Here is an 11867-nt window from a genome sequence, read left to right on the forward strand (position 1 = left end):
ATGCTGTTATTTTATCAACCAATCTGGTAAGGTCGAGCATGATATAGAACAACTTAAACAGGTAGCAAAAATCTTTCACTTAAAAATTCCCAGTACCAAGTCATCTCAATGGGATATTTTTACAGGATTAATGCCTTGGCTTCTGCCCTTACGGGGCCCCCTGCTTTCTATCACTCTGGTGCTAACTGTTGCTCCTTGCTTTGTCAGATATTTTCAGGACCAGATCCGAAAACTAACAGATACTAATTTTAATCAGTTATTACTTTCCTTCCCTTCACATGTATACAAACGCCTGTCAGCCATCAAGGACCCTGTTCAGATGCACAGAGAGACAACCCCTGTTGCCTTGTGGACCCCTAAACCAGCCTACCCCCTACATCGATCCTGTCCAGCAGGAAGTAGCAAGATGACAATGGCGCCCCCTATCCTATAACTCAAAAGGCTGGAATATTAGGGTTTCAAACAGCAGCATATAAGGGAAAACAATGGCAGATCATACAAATTGTTACCTGAAGAATTTGGATGACTAAATTATCACTAGAAAATTAATATTGTCTCACAAAAAATAACATTAGTTAATAATTAAACTGGTCAATTCACCAATAAGACATAATAATCCTAAATGCTTGAAGCAGTAAAATAATCTCAAACTGTACAAATATAAAACCAATGGAAATGAGAAGATAAATGGATTCATAATATTAGCTACATGTAAGGTGGAGAAGGGATGGGAGGAGGGATAACTAATACTAAGTATATTTGAAAACCTACTATTTATTTATTTTTATTTATTTATTATTATTTATTTATTTTTGTCTTTTTGAGGCAGGGTCTCCCTGTAGTCCCAGCTGACCTGAACTCACTATGTAGACCAGGCTAGCCTTGAACTCACAGAGATCCACCTGCTCTACCTCCAGAGTGCTGGGACTAAAGGCATGCGCCACCATGCCCAGCTATTTTTTAAATGTATGCTGTATTGCCTGCATGTAGGTAAGTGCACCCACATCATGCAATGCTTGCAATGGACAGAAGAAGCTGTCAGATCCCCTGGAACTGGAGTTCTGGACAGTTGTTAGCTGCCATGTGGGTGCTGGGATTTGAACCTGGGTCTTCTGCAAGAACAACCAGTGTTCTTAACCGCTGCGCCACATCCCCAGCCTGAAAACCTACTATTTTTAAAGTTCTCTCTTTCTTTCTCTGTCTCTGTCTCTCTGTCTCTGTCTCTCTCTGTCTCTGTCTCTCTTTCTGTCTCTCTCTGTGTGTATGTGTGTGCGTAACCAATAGGAATAATGCTTCTCCCAAAGACCATAGTCTGCAAAATTAAAAAACTAAGTGCCATGCATGGAATACCTTGCCTCTAGGTGTTCACTGGGGATGTCCAGGAGACCCCCCAAAACAATATAAGCTATTGCCACTACATTTGTTGCCTGCCAGAACTTGATGATAAGACCAGATTGCTGAAGACATGGTATGGTTTGGTTACAGAACGTGAAGAAACCAAGCTTCTTGGTCAGGGATTTTATTACCTATTAGCTAGCTTTCATAGTACTGAAAGGTATTACACAAGCTGCTGGGTGAAAAAAGAAAAGGCATCAGTAATCTTACCCAGTTGTGAATCCTGTGAGGTCCAAGAATGACTAGCATGTCAATATATGCCTATGGGTCCAACAGCAACATGAATATCATGGGGCAGTTTTGTGACATTATTATGGGGATAAATGACCAAATGAATGTCTACTCACCCCAGATAGGGAACCAACAACAAACCAAAGAAAGGATATCACCAAAATCCAACTCGATGAGCCAATGAATTTTATTGGGGTTACTTAACAGAAGCAGAAATTACTCAAAACAGCTGAGTCCATGACAGCGCGTGTGACAGTTCACAAAAGCTGGAAATCTGGAGTGCACTACACAATGTGCAGGCCGCTCAACAGGCTGGAGAGTATCTTTTCTAGGAGACCCAGTTGATCTGAGCCCTTCCAGGAGGCTCAGCTGGTTTCTGCTTTTTCATGCCAGCTTGGCTGGTCTCTGCGTCTTTCGGGGGGCTTGGCATGCCTGGGCCTCTTCTAGGCTGCTCAGCTTGTCTCAAGTGTCCCTCGGCAGTCCTTAGGGCTTAGTATGCTTAGAGAGGGAAATGTGGTCAGTTTCAGGGACATCCTGAAGCTATTGAAATATTTACTTACTATACTTAATGAGATTCCTTGTAGGGAGGAATGATTGACATCCCTGCTGCTTCACCTCCTCTTCAACATCCTATTTCTTAATGATTTTCCTTACAGGATAAAGTGTTTCACCTCCCCTTAGAACATCCTGTGTCTTAATGAGCTTCTCTCCAAGATGGAATGTTTTATCTTGGAGGAAATTGCAATACAACAGGGGGTAACCATCTATTTTCTGTTTGGATTTTAGGTTAGTTTCACAAAAGGAATGGCATGCCTGGTATTATAGATCTGGCCAAGAACTCATTGTGGGGGAACTCATATGCACATGATAAACCTATTATTTTTCCAAATGATGATACTGTGAAGCTGTCCTCTAAATCATGTCTCTACACCCATAAGTTAGTACAACTCTTAGGCCTCATCAAAGAACTTTGTATACTAGACAAAATGAAGAAAATAAGTGTCTTTGAGGGGTTCAGCCACAAATAGGGCATCTATATCACACCCTCTATCCCACAGGCTCAGGTACCATCACAGAAGAGAGTAGAGAAACATTGTAAGAGCTATAGGCCAGAGAGAACCAGGGTGAAACAGCATCTTCTGGATAGGACAAGATTGTTGCACTTATGAACTTACAGCAGTTGTGGGTGCCTGCACAGGATCTGCAAGATCAAGGCAGTCGATATTTCAGTGTGGACAGGAGAAGGGCTCATGAGCCCTCACTTCTAACTGAAAGGCTACTGACAGATGATAGTTTCTGGGGCTATCACCTCTGGTAATTCCACAAAGATTCAATGGATGGCACTACATCCATGACTAAATGAGAGAGACAAATTCAACACATTGGGTTACACAAAAAGAACACAAAATTTGAAGGAGGTTGAGGCTTGATCTTGGAAGAGATCTCAGAGTAGGAATGAGAAGTGAAATACAATGTATTAAAATACAATGCATTCATTAATTAAATTCTTAAATAATTCATAAAAATATATTTAAAAATAGCTACGTTTGAAAACTATTCTTATTTCTCCAAGACAATAAAAATATTACCAGATGAGCTGAAAATAAAACACAATATATTAAATTTCATAAAATACAGCAAAACAGAGGTCATAGAAAATTTATAATAGTCACTCCAATAAAAATCTTGTAATGCATCTTTCTTAGAAATCAATAAGCTGATTTGAAGATCTCTGTGGGAATACAAAGAACCTAAAACATCCAAAAATAATTTTAAGTAAGAATAAATTTAGAAAACATACGCTAATTTCAAGGTTTTTCTAAAAACTTACAGTCATTAAGAAAAAAGGTGATGGGTGATGATGGCAGAACAAGGCAAGCCCAGGCAGCTGGCCTCAAGGCCTGGGGTGCACCAGCTCCCAAGAGACTGAATGCATTTGATGAACCATGTGAAGAACCTTATCACAGAAGATGAATGTTGGCCTGACCATAGGTGCTTCTATGTTGATCTCAAAATTTTGAAACCAGGATATGACAAGTAAGAGAGAAAATGATTCAGGAACTAAAATGACTATGCAGCCAAAGCAGAGGCGGAAACAGTGACTCAGCACAAGGACCTAGAAACATGGCTCTGGCCCTCTTCATTTTATTAACAAACTCGACGCTTCCATATTGATCTCAAAATTCTGAACTCATGATTTGGCAAATAAGGGGAATAATAACTGGGGAGCCAAGATGGGAGCATCCACACACTGGCAGGGTGGAGCCAAGCCAGTCTGGCTGCCCATACAGACCAGAGGAGTTGCACGCAGCATGGCTGCCCTGTTGCAATGGTGGGGAAGATCCAAACCGGTCTGCCTGCCCACACATCCTGGTGGCATCCAAGATTGGCTGACCATGATCACCACCCAGTGGTGGTCAAGACCTGACTGCAATCCTCCACAACATTAGGAATCTGAGAAGGCTATCAATTTCAGATAATAAACTAGAGGACACTGGTGTAAAGCTGTCATGTGAAACTGTGAAACCTCCCAACTGCCACTCAGAGAATCTTGGATTGGAGGCCTGTGAGATAATTGTTGCCTGCTGTGAGGACCTAGCTGCTTTTTCACCCACAGTGAAACCCTGAAGAGAATCAGTCTGTTGGAGAACACCATTTTCCACAGTGGGGTCATTGTGGTGGGTGAGGACAAGAAATGACTAACGTGAACCTGTGCACCAGGGCTGTGAACAACTAACTTTGATGAAGAAAACCAAGCATTTCAGATCACTGAAAAAAAAAAAAAAAAAGAAAGCCCTATTTAAATAGACAGTCCTAAGTAGTAAGAGAAACAGAAATTAAGAGTGAAAATTCCATTTCAAGAAACCTGGGCATATTCTGACCCAAAACCACTTACGAGGGAAAAGGATTAGTCCCTTACTTTGGCACACCTCAGTGTCAGAATTATAGATTACTGACACTCTAATGTGATATGATTTCTCTGGTACCCAACTCAGATATGTAATGCACAATAGATGGGTTTACTGGTTTTCAAATAGAAAACACAAAATCAGGGGTGGGGAAATGGCGGTGGGGTAGTAGGGTGAGGGTGGAGATGGAGGAGGTCTGACTATAATCAAAATTCATTGTAAGAAATTCTTGAATCAATAAAATAAAAAATTAAATTTTAAATTTTTTAATTTATTATTTTAATTTTATGTGTATGAGTGTATTGCCAACATGTATGTAAGTGCACCCATGTTGTGAAATGCCTTCAGAGGTCAGAAGATGGTGTTGGATCACCTGGAACTAGAGTTATGAATGGTTGTTAGCCACCATATGGGTGCTGGGATTTGAACCTGAGTCTTCTACAAGAACAGTCTTAACTGATGAGCTATCTCTCTAGCCCCTAAATTAATTTTTTTTAAAAAACTGATATAGCCAATGGAAGAAAAAGTATAAATCTGATATAGACCTACATGAATATGGTTGCTTGATCTTAGACCAAAGTACCAAGATAATTCAAAGTTGAACTGATTGTATTTTGAACAACTTTTACTAGAAAAAGTTGACATTCATAAGAAAAATTTAAATAAATAAAAGATTGTTGACCTACCACTTAAATGATATATCAATTTTAAGACAAATGTATCATAAACTAAAGAATTAAAATTCAATAACACACCAAACCAAAACAGCATATTCAGATTTATCATCCAGGTAGGTTGCAATCATCATCTTTAAGTCAGAAGAAAAGATGAGAAATTATAGGATAAGAACATGGATGGAAAACATAGGAAGGGGAGTAGGCATAACACTAATACACACAAAATAAAATAACTTTTTTTTAAAAAGTGACTAAGCAAGCCAGCAGGCAACATTCCCCCATGGTCTCTGCATCAATTCCTGCCTCCAGGCTCCTGCCTTGAGTTCCTGCTCTGTCCTCCTTCAGTGATATATTATTACCTGGGAGTTGTAAGCTAAAATAAAACCTCCCCAAATTGCTTTTGTTCATGGTGTTTATCACAGCAACAGGAAATAAGATATAACAGCTGTTAGGAAGATAATATATATTCTTTAGTGTTTGGGTAGAACATTCTGTAAATGTGGTTAGATCCATTTAATTTAAAATGTTATTTAATTCCAGAGTTCTCTGTTCAGTTTTTGTCTGGATGATCTGTTTGTTAGTGAGAGTACAGTATTGACATCATCCACCATCATTGTGTTGGGGGCAATTTGTGATTTAGGTCTAATTGCAAATTTTAAGATGAAGTTGGGCTCCCTTGCATTTGGTGTATAAATGATTAGAATATTCTCTTGGTGGAGTTTCTTTTAGATATGTTCTTTATCATCTCTTCTGACTAATTTTGCTTTGAAATCTATCTTGATATATTAGAATGACTATATCTGCTTATTTCTTGATGCTTTTTGCTTTGAATGCATTTTTCACCCTTTACCCAAAGGTAGTATCTGTCTTTGGTGGTGAACTGTGTTTCTTGGAGGAAGCAAAAGACGGATCCTGTTTTCTCATCCAATATGTTAGTCTGTGTCTTTTTATTGGGAAATTGAGATTATTAATATTGACAGTTAGTATTGACCAATGTTTATTAATTCCTGATATTTTGTTGTGGTGGTTTTGTTTTCTTAGACCTCTTTTGGTTAACAACTCTAGAACTGTTTATTTATTCCTTGTTCTCTTGAATGTATTTAACCATCTTTTCTTATTGAAGTATTCCTTCACAATATCCTCTCTAGAGTTTGCTTAGTGGACGTAAATTCCTTAAATTCATTTTTACCATCAAAAGTTTTTCTTTCTCTTCCAAGTACGGCTGATAGTTTTGCTGGATATATTAGTTCAGTCAGGCATCTGAGTCCTTAAATTCATTTTTACCAACAAAAGTTTTTCTTTCTCTTCCAAGTACAGCTGATAGTTTTGCTGGATATATTAGTTCAGTCAGGCATCTGAGTTCTTTTATGAATTGTAGGACATTGGTCCTTCTGGCTTCATAGTCTCCATTGAAATATCAACTGTTATTCTGATGGGTCTGCTTTTACATGTGACTTCTCTCTGAACCTTTTAATAATTTTCTTTCTTCTGTACATTCACTGTTTTGAGTATTATATGTCATATGGAGTGTTTTAATTTGCTTTCTCTATTGCTGTAACGAAACACTGATCAAAGGTGCATCTTGGTGCATCTTGTACCAAGTGACAGTCCATCATTAAGGAAAGGAACAGGAAGGAACTCAAGGAAGGAACCTGGAGGCAGAAGCTGAAGCAGAGACCATGCAGGAATATCGTTTCCTGGCTTGTTACCCTCATGCCAGGGAAGTATTTAGTTGCACTTCTTATATAGCCCGGACCACTGACCAAGGGATAGTACTGCTCACAATGGTCTGTGCCCTCTTGTATCAATTATCAATTAAGAAAATACATCACAGACATGACCACAGCCAATTCAGTGGGGGAATTCCTAAACTGAGGTTTCCTCATCTCAGATGTCTCTAACCAGTACAGGGAGTTTCATGTCTTATTCTTTCTATTTGTAGTTCTTTATGCCTTTTGTGCTTTGATAGGTAACTCTTTTCTTAGATTTGTTAAATTATCATCTATGGTTTTGTTTTAAAATATTTTCTCTGCCTTTGACATAAAATTTTCTATTTCTATATTTTTGACTTTTAGGTTTGGTCTTTTATACTGTCCCGGAGTTCCTGCATAGTTCATCCTTGGTTATTTTAGGTCAGTTCTTGCTTGATTTATTTATGTACTGTAACTTATGTAGATATTGTCTTCAGAAATAGTGTCTTACAAAGAGCAACAACAATATCCTATGTTGTTTTGCTGGTCACTGGAGCCTTCTTGACTCATAGAAACGTACCCCACATCTGGAACTGAAACTTTCATTTATGAGCCCATGTCTTCTATAAGAAGTATGGAGGGTAACTGTGTTCAAACTCTTTTGTTTTTTATTGTATTAAAAAATAAATGTTTATTGAATTTTTATGCATTTTATACAATAATTACACCTTGATCGAATTTAAACCCACTCCCCTATCTGCACCACCCATAGCCTACCACCACATTTCATATATTCTGTAATATATGCTAAGGCCTATCAATTCAAATTTGTAGGCCTGCAAATGTTCCTCAGTGAGAGTCCATCCCCTGGAGCCTGGTCAAATGTTATGGTGATCCCTTAAAGAAAACCAAATCTCCCTCAAACAGCAGTGATCAGTTGCCAATAGTCCCTCAGCTAAAGCTGGGGCTTCTCAAGTCAAGTCATTGACCAGATCTTTAAAAGGATTATAGAAGAAAATTTCCCCAAATTAAGGAAAGACATACTCATACAGATATAAGAAGCACACAGAACACCAACTAGACAGAATCAAAACAGAAACTCCCCATGGCATATTATAGCAAAAACACTAAACATACAGGACAAAGAGAGAATACTGAAAGCTGCAAGAGAAAAACTACAAGCTACACATAAAGGAAAACCCGTCAGAATTACAGCTGACTTTTTAATCCATACTATAAAATCCAGAAGAGCCTGGACCAAAGTATTCCAAGTTCTAAATGATCATAGATGCCAACCTAGAATACTTTACTCAGAAAAACTATCATAGTTGAAGGGAAAAGCAAAATCTTCCATGATACAAATAGGCAGAAAGAATTCATATCCACCAAACCAGCCCTTTAGAGAATACTCAAAGCAATACAGAGGACTGAAGAAATGACCATACTCAAGAGGTAACAAAAAGAAAACAAATGAAGATATAAAATAACATAAACAGAAAATGACAGTAACAAATACACACCTTTCAATAACAACATTGATATTTATATCAATGACCTCAATTCCCCAGTCAAAAGACACAGGCTAGTTGAACGGATTAAGAAACAAAATCTACTGTTTCCCTGGGCCTGCACAACCCACCAGCCTCTCTCCTGGGTAAGTCCATTGGCGCCCACTGCCTTGACTCCCCCAGCCTCATTCATCCCCCCCACAGCCTGGGTACTGGCCCATTCTTTGTCTTGGCACCCCAGACACCGGGGCTGACTTCTCTGCCTGGAACCACAGCTGCTGCTTCCTGATCCTTTGCATCCAGACCAACACAGTTCCTCCTCGTAGTCCCCAGGAGCCCTCTGGGCCTGGTCCCACCCACACCTCCCTCTGCTTCTCTGGCCTGCACAACCCCCCAACCTCTTTCCTGGATAAGTCCATTGGTGCCCACCGTGCCTCGACTCCTGCAGCCTCATTCACCCTCCCAGCTCCCCTGCCCATGTCTCTCCTCCTAGCCTGGGTACTGGCCCATTTCTTGTCTAGGCACCCCAGACATGGGGCTGACCTCTCTGCTTGGAGCCAGCACTGCTTCCTGATGCTTTGCATGCAGACCAACCCAGTTAATTCTCATGGTCCCCAGGAGTCCTTTGAGCCTGATTCCACCCTCACCCCCCTCTGCTTCCCTGGGTGGCATAGCCAAAAGCTGACTGAGACCCACATTTTCCTGGGTGCTGCTCCCAGGCCAGTCCAGATCCCAAATTCCTGAGGACATCTTTCCTGGAGGGATCCAGACCTTAGGAGAAAGCCTGAGAGCATCTGATCCTCATCTGACTTGGGCCTCTTTGGAAACTCCTGAAGACAAAAGCAATCTGGCCACTCCAATATAAAATCAAAAGAGAGAACCAGAAGCTTAGATGAACAAGCTTACCATGCCCAAAAAGTAAACCACAAAGGCACATAACGTTTACATAAAGAAACAGACCTAAACTTGAAGGCCTGAGTCTTACACAAGAATCAGAAACTTCAAAAGAAATTCACATGTCAAAATCACACAGAAAAAATAATAACATGAAAAACCAAAATAACATATCCCCATCAAATACCAGTAGTCCTCTAGAGGAGTACAATGAGAACCCCTAGAAATAATGCAGGACATGGAACTCAAAAGAACATTTATAAACATGATAAAAGAATTCAGTGAATTTAAAGAATACACAAAGAAATCAAAGAACTGAAGGAAGATAGGGATAAACTTCTGAATGAATTCAGAAAAGAGCTAGAAATATTGGCTGAAATGAAGAAGGAAGTGAAACACTCAGTAAGCCAATTAGAAATGACAGGAGAAAGCCTCACCAATGGGATGAATGAAATGGAAAACAGAGTATCAAGACTGAAAGATAAAGTGGATGAACTATACCACTCAAGCAAAGATTATGAAAAATTTAAGAAATCACAAGAATGGAATATGTAGGAATTGTGTGACACCATAAAAATACCAAACTTACAAATCATAGGCATACAGGACGGACAGGACTCCCAAGATAACGGCATGGACCAGATCATCAACAGAATCATAGCAGAAATTTCCCCAAAATTAAAGAAAGACATGCCCATACAACTACAAGAAGCATATAGAATACCAAATAGACAGGACCAGAAAAGAAACTCTCCATGGCACATCATAATAAAAACACTGAACATACAGAACAAAGAGTCAATACTGAAAGCTGCAAAAGAAAAACAAGTCACAGATAAAGGAAAACCCATCAGGATTACAGCTGACTTTTCAGTGCAAACTAGGAAAGCCAGAAGAGCCTGGACCAAAGTATTCCCAGTTTCAAATGACCACAGATGCCAACCCAGATTACTATACCCACCCAAATGTCTATTATAATTGAATGGGAAAGAAAAATCTTCCATGACATAAATAGGCTGAAAGAATTCATGTCCACAAAACCAGCCCTTCAGAGTTCTTGAAGCAATAGAAAAAGCTGAAGAAGGGAATGACTATACCCAATGGGTTGTGGAAAGAAATTCAATAAAGGTATAACTGTGGAAAAGTACAGCTATATCAAGAATGTGAACAGAAATAAAAATGACAGGATTCAATATACTTCTTTCATTAATAACTTTAAATATCATGAGACTGAACTCCCCAGTCAAAGGACACAGACTATGTGAATGGATTGAGAAATAAAACCCATCTTTTTGTTGTCTGCAAGAAACTCATCTCGCTTTCAAGGACAGGCACTACCTTAAGAAGAAAGGATGGAAGAAAATATGACAAGCAAATGGTAGTAAGAAATAAGCAGGCATTGAAATTCTAATATCTGACAAAATAGGCTTTAAACTAAAACTAATCAGAAGTGATAAAGAGGGCCACTTCATTCTCATCAAAGGAACAATTAACCAAGAGGATATCACAATCATGAACATATAGTCACCAAACTCTGGTACACCCAACTCCATAAAAAAAGTACTACAGGACTTTAAGACCTAGATTAATCCCAACTCATTAATAGTAGGGGACTTCAATTCCCCACTGTCTCCATTAGATAGATCAACAGGACAGAGAGTTAACAGAGAGACATCTGAATTAATACCATATATCAAACAGACCTAAAAGACATCTACCGAGTATTCTACCCAAGCACCAAAGGATATACTTTCTATTCAGTGCTCCATGGAACCTTCTCCATATACTGGGGCACAAAACAAACCTCAACAAATTAAAAAAGATTGAAATAATCCATGCATTCTATCAGACCACAATGCAATAAAGCTTACAATCAACACTGGAAGAAGCCTTAGTTGTCATATGAACACATGGAGATTAAACAACACACTACTGGATGATGAATGGGTCAAAAGAGAAAATAAGAAGGAAATAAAAGTATTCCTGGAACTAAACGAAAAGGACAATACAACACAACAAAACTTCTGGGACACGCTGAAAGCTGTCCTTAGGGGGAAGTTTATAGCTCTAAGTGCCTACATTAAAAAAATCAGAAAGAACACAAATAAATGACTTAACATTACAACTCAAGACACTTGAAAAGCAACAACAAATGAAACCCAAACTCAGCAGACAAGAAGAAATAACAAAACTCAGAGCAGAAATTAATGAAATGGAGACAAAGAAAACAATACAAAGAATCAACAAATCCAAGAGCTGGTTCTTTCAAAAGAAAAACAAGATTGACAGACCACTAGCTCAGTTAACCAAAAGAAAGAAAGAGCACCTCCAAATCAACAAAATCAGAGGTGAAAGGGAAAACATCAAAACAGAAAGCAGAAAGATACAAAACACTATAAGAGAATACTTTAAAAAGGTATATGCTGCTGAATTTGAAAATCTAAAAAAAGTGGATGGGTATCTAAAGGCATGGGAACCACCAAAACTAAATCAAGAAGAGATTAACAGATTAAACAGACCCATAACACAAAAAGAAGTTGAATCAGTAATACATATCCTCCA

General features: G+C 38.8%; 1 long non-coding RNA gene across 1 annotated transcript in view; it reads right to left on the reverse strand.

The window, feature by feature from the left end:
* Nucleotides 1–1823: 1823 nt before the first annotated feature.
* LOC103735560 overlaps nt 1824–11867 on the reverse strand; it is a 15022-nt gene continuing 4978 nt past the window's right edge. Inside the window, exon 3 of the long non-coding RNA XR_607336.2 lies at nt 1824–2124. This is a non-coding gene — a long non-coding RNA (uncharacterized LOC103735560). The remainder of the gene's footprint in view (nt 2125–11867) is intronic.

Source organism: Nannospalax galili, unplaced genomic scaffold (assembly GCF_000622305.1).
Source record: "Nannospalax galili isolate Female #2095 unplaced genomic scaffold, S.galili_v1.0 scaffold690, whole genome shotgun sequence".
Taxonomy (NCBI): Eukaryota; Metazoa; Chordata; class Mammalia; order Rodentia; family Spalacidae; genus Nannospalax; species Nannospalax galili.